The sequence below is a fragment of the Astatotilapia calliptera genome, chromosome 11 (genome assembly GCF_900246225.1).
Source record: "Astatotilapia calliptera chromosome 11, fAstCal1.2, whole genome shotgun sequence".
Classification (NCBI taxonomy): domain Eukaryota; kingdom Metazoa; phylum Chordata; class Actinopteri; order Cichliformes; family Cichlidae; genus Astatotilapia; species Astatotilapia calliptera.
In genome coordinates, this window is record NC_039312.1 from 11438831 (window position 1) to 11447509 (window position 8679).

The following is an 8679-nucleotide window of genomic DNA, read 5'->3' on the forward strand; positions in this document are numbered from 1 at the left end:
TGACTTGGTTTAATTGTCTCCTTCATGGTGCAGTTTGTCTTTAACAAAGATATTTTCATTCAGCACTTACCAGAATCTTCATTAGGTACACCTGTACAACTGCTTGTTAATGCAAATATCTAATCAACCAATCACGTGGCAGCAAATCAATGCATACATGGGAAAGGTCAAATTGAGCATCACAATGTGGAAAAAAGGTGATTTAAATTACCTTGAATGTGGCGTGGTTGCTGGGGCCAGACAGATTTGTATTTAATATTTGCTGATCTGCTGGGATTTTCCTCACACAACCATCTATGTGGTTTCCAAAGAATGGTCTTAAAAAGAAAAGATATTTTGTGAGCTGCATTTCTTTGGCTGAAAATGCCTTGTTGACAGTAATTTATGAGATACAGAAGTGCATTTACCCAGCAGATCGAACCTTAAATCCCTTAATTTTAAATTCTTCTTAACATTTTTTAACACTTTCTATATGTTCATGTAAAGTTGGGTAACAGTCTAAGTCTAAGAATTTCATTAAGGGTAAATGTTGCTACAATGTTTTCTGAATATGACAATAAACTTGAACTGAACCTTGGCGCAGATGGGCTTACAGCAGCAGTAGAATATACTGGATGCCACTCCTTTCAGCTAAAAAGAAGGAAATTGAAGCTACAATTCACACTGGTGCCAAAATTAGTCAACAGAATTCTGGAGAAAGGTTGCCTCGTATGATGAGTCTTGATTTCTGCTGCATTCAGATTGTAGGGTCAGAATTTGGCATGAACAACATAAAAGTATGGATCCATCCTAACTTGTTTCAGCGGTCTAGGCTGGTGGGGGATGATGTAAAGGTGTTGGTTGTTTTGCACCCTGTATTGCCAGCTGAGTACCCATTGAATTCCACAGCTTAATTACATATTGGTGCTGACTGTGTCCATCCCTTTGTGACTGCAGATTATCGATCTAATGATGGCTGTTTCCAGCAGGATAACGCACCATGTCACAAAGCTCATGTCATCTCAGACTGGTTTCCTGATCATGAAGGTGTGTTTGCGGCTTCCACAGTCACCATATAACAGGGCACCTCTGGGAAATAGTGAAACAGGAAACAGAGATCATGGATCTGCAGCAAAATCTCAGATGAATGTTTCTCTGTTGAATCTGTACCATGGAGATTAAAGCAGTTCTGAAGGCAAAGGCTGGTCGAACCTAATACTGACAAGGCCTGAAAAATGTGTTTGAATCAAGTTTGTGTTTTTACCCTTAATGTGGATTTCCAGGTTTAAAAAACAATGGGGGAGATTGGTCACATTAAAATGAGCATCAAATATTAAATTGTATGCTCACTACACTGACCACGTTTTTAAATGGAAATAACTTGTCATAAACATAATGTACTGCCTGGTTTCATGATATGAAGAGAATAGACCTAAGTTTTCAATAGATATGTGAATCAAATGATCCCAGTTCTCAGCATACTGTTTAGGTTCTTCATCAAAAACCATCAGATGGTGGGAGTATGGAAGGAGGGCATAATGGACTGGAGAGAACAGGTTTGATTTGTTTGATCCATGGCAGACATTGCGACCCTAGGAGTATTTGCTCGTGCTAGTCCAACTGGGAGGCGAGGGTTCAGCTCACAGTGTTAGTCTGCAGAGTCCATTTCTTGGCTGGATTATTCTGTCAAGGCCAATAGACTGGTAGACTCAGGTGCAGACTTGGAAGATCTCAGATCAGTGCGGGTTGTTTTGTTGTTGTTGTTTTTTTTAACAGTGAAGAAACTATCTACAACAATCACAAATATGCAAACAGCAAATTATGTTCCGGGGGGAGGGTCCAAACATCCGCCATGCACAATTTTCTCATGCTCAATTCAGGCTCACCACACCAGGGGAGGGAATCCAGGAACCTGTGCAAGAGGAACAGAGAAACAAAAGTTAGTGATGGCTGTCTGATACCGATGCGCTGATATTTCACCACTAGATGTCGCTGAAACGAAGCTTTGAATGAACGATCCTATTTTCAATACAGTTGATGAAGTGGTTCGGTACTGGTTCATTGCTTTATTTGCACATCAATATCAAAATGCACAAAGGAAGAAGCAGAGCAAAAACAGGAGCCAGGGTTACAACTAACTGTTTAGTTCAATGATCTAGCAGAGGCTGAGCCTCAGCCTTTAAGTAGGGTCCTCCATTATCAGGGGCAGGTGAGTGATTAGAGCAGAGTGTTCAGTCAGAGACGTGAACCGCGAAGTCCCGCCCACAAACAGACACAAACAAATGAGCACAGAGAGGAGAGATAGAAAAAACAAGGGGGAAACAGATAAAAGATAGAACCTGGAGCAGAAGCCAGGAGGACTGAGGGACCATGACAATTTGGAAAGTTAAGGTTATTTTTATTACCTTAATCTGTAAAACAGCCTTTAGCTCAGAGTTGGAAAGTAAGTATATTTACAAAAGTGCTGAACTTAAGAAGTATTTTTCTGCTTTATATTTTCATTCCACCACAATGAGATAGAAAGGTTGCACCTTACTAACAATGATTTGAACCAAACATGTCAAATTTGGATTTGTCACTTGATACGACTGATTGACACTGATTTTTAGTCCATTTCTTGTATAATTTGCCATACATTAGCCTTTTATCCCTGTTCCCCTTCCTTTTTAAAAAAAAAAAAGAAGTTTTTTTTATTAGTTTTTCTGTTTTCACAAATAGTACATAATTATATAACATAATAAAGTGTACAATTCAGAACCAAAAATAAAAACAAAACAAAACAAAACAAAAACAAACAAACAAACAGACTGATAACTAAGCACAAAACACCAGCTTAGGTCCATCTAAAAAAAATAAATAAAGAGAGAATACAATACAGTACAATACCTGTGGTCCCAGTAGTACGTTGCAGTTTAAACACTCAAGAGAATCCTTGTAACATAATATTAGAGATGTCAGGTTCCACATAATTCAAGTATGGTTCCCACACCTTAAAGAATTGGTCTGTTTTTGAGTGCAGTACACATGTAAGATATTCCAATGGCACTAGATCCAACACTACTCTTTGCCAATCTTTAATAGTTGGTGCTTTTTTATTAATCCATTGGAGTAGTATATTCTTCCTTGCTGCATAGGTGAGAACACAATACAATCTCCTATTATTCTTGGATATTAACCGCCGGCTGGGGAGGCCCAGTATGAGAGACAGAGGGTCCATCTCCAATTCACAACCAAAAATCTTCTCCATTTCAGATAACACATTAGACCAAAATTTTTGCAATTTCAAACATGACCAGAAGCTGTGAGTTAGGGTACCAATTTCTGTCTTGCATTTGAGGCACATGGGTGAAAGTGTAAGATTATACTGATGTCTGCGAAATATGGATATATGCACTCTGTGTATGATTTTCAACTGTTTTGCTTTGGTAAGATTACAAACTGAGATTGATTTGGCGTAACTCCAGACATCTTTCCACTCCTCATCATTGATTGCTATACCTAACTCCCTTTCCTATGTGCCTTTAAGCCTCTGTGACATCACTGAAGGTACAGAATATAAAGCCTTATAAAATATCTTCACAGGTACCTCTTTATCTGTTAAAAATAATAATTTTTCAACAGGAGAGACTTCATGACTCTCACTAAAGTTAGTACTATGCAAGATATAATGCCTCATCTGTAAGTAACAGAAAAAGTCATGTTTGGGGAGAGAATATTTCTCAACCATTTGGTCAAACGGCATAACATCGTCGGAGAATAAGTCCCTCAGTCTGTGAATTCCTTTGTTCTTCCATTCCTTAAAACCTATATCGAACATCCCCAGTTGAAAGTCAAGATTATTCACAATAGGGGTAAACACAGATGTTAACTTCAACCTTCCCTCAATTCGACATACTGACTGCCAGGCCTTAAGTGTATTAAGTGTGACAGCTCAATCTAATATCTTTAAAGTTCTTAAAGAACAGTAAGTCCCTTAATGGATACTTTGAAAGAGAGGTTTCAATCCCCAACTAGATAGAGTGTAAATTATTTGTGACCCAGTCATGAATATAGCTCATGTGAGTACTCAATTGATATGTTCTAATATTTGCTAAATCTAAACCCCCTACTGAACCTGGGAGCTGCAGTGTTGCCATCTTAAGTTTTGGTCTGCGTTTACTCCATGTAAAAGAGCTTAGCCAGCCATTCAGATCCTTCATCACCCTATTTGAAAATATAACTGGAATCATTTGAACAGGATATAACAGTCGAGGCAAAATATTCATCTTAATCAAAGCTATACGTCCTAGCCAGGAAAAGGGTAGGGAATTCCATCTCTCCAAATCCTGCTTTACCTTCTCGAACAGAGGGACAAAATTTGCTTTATACATTTGTTTACATGTTGGAGTTATAAATATCCCTAAGTATACAAAACCTGTGGGGGACCATTTGAAGGGGAAAGAAAACAGTCCAGTTGGCAATGAATTAAGGCTCCCAATTGACATAGCCTCTGACTTAGTCAAATTTACATTAAAACCAGAAAATTGGCTAAATGAATCAATAATGTTAAGTAAAGCCGGTATTGATGTCTCTGGATCAGAAATAAATATTAAAACATCATCTGCATATAAACTGATCTTATGCTCATAATCGATTTGCAAGCCCCGTACATCAGGTGCCGTCCTCATAGCCTCGGCTAACGGTTCGATGGCAATAGCAAACAAAAGAGGTGACAGTGGGCAGCCTTGCCTCGTTCCTCTATACAATGAGAAACTATCTAATTTCAGTCCATTAGACAAGATGGATGCCTGAGGATTATCATACAAAATTTTTACCCACTTAATGAAATTATCACCAAGACTGAATTTATTTAAAGTGTAAAATAAGTAAGTCCATTCTATCCGGTCAAAAGCTTTTTCAGCATCCAGAGAAAGCACCAAACTGCCCACGTTCCTTTGCTGAGCAGCCTGAATTAAATTGAGAAGGCGCCTGACATTATTACGAGAATTACGGCCCTTTATAAAGCCTGTTTGATCTTCTTTAATAATTACAGGCAGGAGAATTTCGAGTCGAGTAGCTAATATTTTAGAAAGTATCTTCCGGTCCACATTTAGAAGAGCTATCGGTCTATAAGAGGAACAAGACTCTGCACACTTCCCCTTCTTCAAAATAAGAGAAATATTAGCTTCCCTTAGAGTCTGAGGTAATCTATTATGCAAGAACGAATAATTAAACATATTAAGTAATGGGTCTATTAACAGCTCACGAAATTCTTTATAAAATTCACTACAAAAACCATCAGGTCCTGGGGCTTTTCCGTTCTTTAAAGCTTTTATAGCGTTTAGTAAGTTCTCCTTCCTTAAGAATTGCTTCTGGACACCCATCCTTCCACTGATACCATTTCAGATGAGGCTTCAGCGGACAAAGTCAGATTCATCGCTCATGTCCTGCATCAGGTCTACTGACATGACTTTCGGATATCATTCACTTGCTCTAAATATTTTATTTTTTAATTAATTTTTAGGTCTGCAACTTATTTGCTCTCCATTTGCTTCTTCTGGTTTATTACACTACACACGCTTTCAGATGATAGCTTTTTGGGAATCGCTTTAGTACTGAAAAAGCACAATTTTATGTCTTATCATCTGGCATTTTTTTTGTAGTTTCAACTACTGAGTTGTGACCAAATTACATGGTCTTGTGACAGCCTGCTAGTAAAAAAGTACCTCAAAATACAAATTAAAACTGGTTGAATGAACCTGAATAATTAGGTCAGCGTTAAATGGCTTAAGAAACAAACAAAAACTATTCCCCTGAAAATGGTCAGGTACAAAGACTGCAGTCAAAACGAGTCAAAAAGCAACCAATGTCCAAAGAAAAACTCCTTCAAAAAGCCTGGAGAACTATTGCTCAAGACCACTTCATGGAAGCAAAATGTAAAGAAATGAGAGGTGGCTCAAGACTTTTGCACAGTGCTTAGCATGGTCTATTACCATATTAAATAGTGTATACTGTCATAGTGTTAGCTTCCCACCACATATCGTTTAAATAAACTATTTCCAGACATAAATCTCAGCTTTCAGTATTAATCAAGCAGTATTGATATTACCTTCACCAACAGGACATTGTGTATATGCAGCTAAGCAGTAGCCTATAGCTGGGCGGTTTCATTAGATGAAATCACATCTGCTATGTTTTAGATATTGCAAATCTAAAATGCATCAAACTATTAAGATAATAAAAGAAAAAAAGAAAACCTTTAACTCATGCCAAATTTTCCTTCCAGTTAATGAGTTCAGACAATGGTTTCCATAACAACTGTATACAGCAGCTGTCAGACACCCCCTACCCATTCATCTTCTCAAAGCCCTCCCAGCCCCATCCCCATTATTCCCCCATTCCCCTCCTCTTGCTTTAATTTCTCCATGAATCAGCTGGGGTCTATGTGAGAAAGAGCACTGATGCAATAAACAGTTAAAGTGGGTTTTCATGCTTATATGTGTATGTGGGTGGTTGGCTTCGTGAGTGAAAGTTTTGTGTGTATGTGCATGTTGTTGTGTAAGAGGCTTAGAAACGTGTTTCTATGAGTATGCAATCCCCCTGCAGAGTTTATGAGTGGGAGGCCTCCACTAGCAGAGGGGTAGGCCTATCACATGGACTACGTTTGTATTATTCCTCAACCCAGCGCAATAATTTCACAACTCAGTAACATAACACCATAACCTCATCAGCAGCCTTTTGCTTGGATGATGACAGAATGTCGTTATAACACTTTCAGTTCTGTCTTAACAATCTGTTCTGGTGGACAAATGCATCTCCATAGCATAAAGCACTAAGAAATCTCTGAGTTCAACTTTTCAATAATAGGCAGTGAAATTTAATTACAAGTAGATAAATACTCTTTATTTATTCAGAAATATTCATTATTATCTGAATATTTATTATAAATAAATTATAAGGAGCATTATACTGAGGCTTTTTAATGGATTCATAAACGTCTTATATGCCAGATTTCTAGACTATTCATGTCGGTTAAGATTTTATGTCTTTATTTTAACTTTAATCAGTGTAATTTTATTCATGTGCAATTTTTTCAGGATGTCAATCCTGAAACGTTGCACAGGTAACGGCCCGATATACATTACAGCAACTTTAGCATGTGACTGGATTTACACAGAGGTGCCTACTTCACTAAATTCCCCTGTGGATTTCACAGCAAAGTAACAATTTTCCTCGCTGTCACAAGCTCAGTCACCTTTCTCACTCACTATGTGTTAATAGACCTCTCTGCATTGAATCATATCTGTTATTAACCTCTGTCTCTCTTCCACAGCATGTCTTTATCCTGTCTCCCTTCTCTCACCCCAACCGGTCGCAGCAGATGGCCGCCCCTCCCTGAGCCTGGTTCTGCCGGAGGTTTCTTCCTGTTAAAAGGGAGTTTTTCCTTCCCACTGTCGCCAAAGTGCTTGCTCATAGGGGGTCATATGATTGTTGGGTTTTTCTCTGTATCTATGAAGCGCCTTGAGGCGACTTTTGTTGTGATTCGGCGCTATATAAATAAAATTGAATTGAATTGAATTGAATTGAATTGATATCTGGAGCACAACAACTGAGGCTGGAGGCAGGCATTTTTGTTCCTCACAGGGGAAACTCATTACACACACTGACTTCAATAAGCCTACCTTTCAGGGAAAAAAAGGAGTTTTCTTTTTGTCTAAAAAAAATTATTTTCGTGTGACATGTGACTATTTTAAGAATGGCTATTAATAAATAATAAAGCAATTCAACAATCAATTTAAGGCAAAATAAAATCCAGCAAGTTTAAAGCTTGTGTGCATGCCAATACTTTCATATGCTATCAGCATTTTACTATGGTGTTTAGACTAATTTAGCAATACTACAGTATAATATTTGGAAAGGATGATTAGAAATGACAACTTCATGCTGCAGATAATTTCTGATAATATCGAACAGTGACATTGGCCCGGTTTTCTGTCTATGCTGATGTTACTGTGATGATTCGGGATAAAGGGTTTTGGTATTAATAGAGGAAGTGAGAATTAAAGAGAAGCTTGAGTGTGTGAGTTCAATGAGGGTGTTATTTTTAGATGGATGCTCATCTCTCTCCTCTTACCACCTGGTAAGTTCCGCTGCTGGTGCTCATACCAGTGAATGTGATGGGAATGAGATTTGGTACCCAAGAATATAGACTTGTAAGTTGGCATTTCTTCTGACAGGACTTTGAGACTTTCAGCTCACAAAGCATTTCTTTCCCATCCACAGCTGCATTTCAGTGTAGTTTAGTCTTCCTTTGGGAGTTAATCTGTGAGTCAATGAGTAAGTAATGTGTAACTATTGTAGAGATCATATTGTATTGTATAATGCTTGTACTGTACAGTACTGTGCAAAAGTCTTGAGAGGCCCATTTCTCTTTATATTTTGCTTCCAAACAGCCAGACTTTCTTGTAATCTCTTAAGATGATCGTGAGCAGTAGTTTTGCCGGCTTTCTGAAAGTCTTTCAAAGTTTTTCTTTGGATTCAGTGTAGTTCTTGTTTGTGGTCGTTTTCAGAGGAATGTTTTTTGTTCGTTGTTAAGCCACTTAGCAATTATTTACTTGGATGAAAATAAATAATTGTTATATATACACAGTATGCTGAATATAAACTACTTAAACAGAGATATGCTACCAAACTGCAAATCTGCATGTAACCAGGAGACAG